Source organism: Akebia trifoliata, chromosome 9 (assembly GCF_017979445.1).
Source record: "Akebia trifoliata isolate Shusen 1 chromosome 9, ASM1797944v1, whole genome shotgun sequence".
Taxonomy (NCBI): domain Eukaryota; kingdom Viridiplantae; phylum Streptophyta; class Magnoliopsida; order Ranunculales; family Lardizabalaceae; genus Akebia; species Akebia trifoliata.
The window spans coordinates 18,492,443-18,493,922 of record NC_141383.1 but is presented as its reverse complement, the minus strand read 5'-3'; the positions used below and the strand labels follow the sequence as shown (position 1 = coordinate 18,493,922).

Genomic DNA, 1,480 nt, shown 5'->3' with positions numbered 1-1,480 from the left:
TGAATCTTCATTTTCCTGCAATTCCAACAAGTAACATTATATATTTGCATCCGCCCAAAGTGGACAAACATTAATGGAGCAAATTCAGCCTAAGTACCTCTATTAGCAGATCATTTCTGGTAATCAGACCAATAACACGATAAAGACAAGGGACAAGAAATATATGACGTAATCCTAGTTGACGAAAAAGATTGTAAACCTATAACATACATAGGTAAGACGTGCATTGTTGGTTGCCACAGATAGAATTGTATGATACATGGCTACACATGCAAAAAACCAAAGAATAGAGAGCATATCCTTGTAAGGATAGAAATGAGAATGCAAACCTTTGTCAAAGACATATCTTCTAGGACAATGTATGGGGAGGGATTCATAAAAGGGGAAAGATCTATGTACATTTCCAAGTCATCTTGACTTAGATGAATGTCTTCTATGGATATTCCTTTACTAGAGACATGTTTCACAAATTCATTGAAGTTGTGCATGTATATTCAGTCATTCTGTTAATTTTTTGTCTAAATGATTGAACGGGAAGACCAAATAAAATATTGAGCCTTCATTTACCTGTTTTGTATGGATCCTCCAATTAAATTAGAGGGCATTGGGCTATGCTGAAAATCTATCTTAGAATGCAGAAGTACAAACAAGTAACTGCATCAAGAAACAATAATTATTATTAATTTCCCAACAAAAATTCTAGCACCAGAACATAATTAATTATTCTGCTTCAAATATACGGCAAGTGAGCAGAGTCAGTAAGATTTACCTACGAAGTATGAAACCAATAATAAGCATCTCTCCATCCCGTGCCTGATCTACAACCTGGATTCAAGATAACAACATTAAATACAACTTCGAAACTGGAGGAACGTTAAGATTAGACCAGAGAGAGAATGTTGAACTCACAGGGAAGCCATTGTGTTTGTTGCTCCTCAAAATAGAAACTACATCAGCAACTTTAACAACACGAGGAAAGTTGACAACCTTTGACAAGTAAGATAGTCAAGCATATTGTAAGCTGAGAACTGGCACGCGTAAGAATTAAACCAAAGGAGTTAGAAAGCATTTTCTAAAGAGTAGCAACCTTTTGATTCTTGCAGGCCTCTTTAGCTGTAATTTTTCGCATGTGGTATTTAGGCCTTGACTCAAGTAATGAAATACCCCTCAAGCGGGCCTGTACTTCATGCAAACCTTCGTTGAAAGCATCAACAACAGCCTATAGTTGAAAGAAAGTGATTTTTTTGGTTTATTTTGTATTTAGTAGTAATGCACACTAAGCTTTGGCATTGAAGGGCACACCTTTGATATAAGAAGAACAAGCATGATAAGTGGTAGGAGTTTCGAATTATTTGTGATCTCAACCATAATGACATAAAGTGACACTGTCATCCGCATTGAACCTCCAAGAAAGGAAGCCAAGCCAAGTAGAGCATACCTGAAAATACCATCAATGTTTAAGGTGAAGTAGTTTGAGAAC

At 36.2% G+C, this 1,480-nt stretch overlaps 1 long non-coding RNA gene across 1 annotated transcript; it reads right to left on the bottom strand.

Annotated features, from left to right (window-relative positions):
* Positions 1–884: 884 nt before the first annotated feature.
* LOC147394492 (uncharacterized) lies at positions 885–1,480 on the bottom strand. Its single transcript, XR_015181302.1, has 3 exons — positions 1,303–1,480; positions 1,088–1,219; positions 885–987 (listed from the first exon to the last, which is right to left on the bottom strand). It is a non-coding gene; the product is annotated as an uncharacterized LOC147394492 (long non-coding RNA).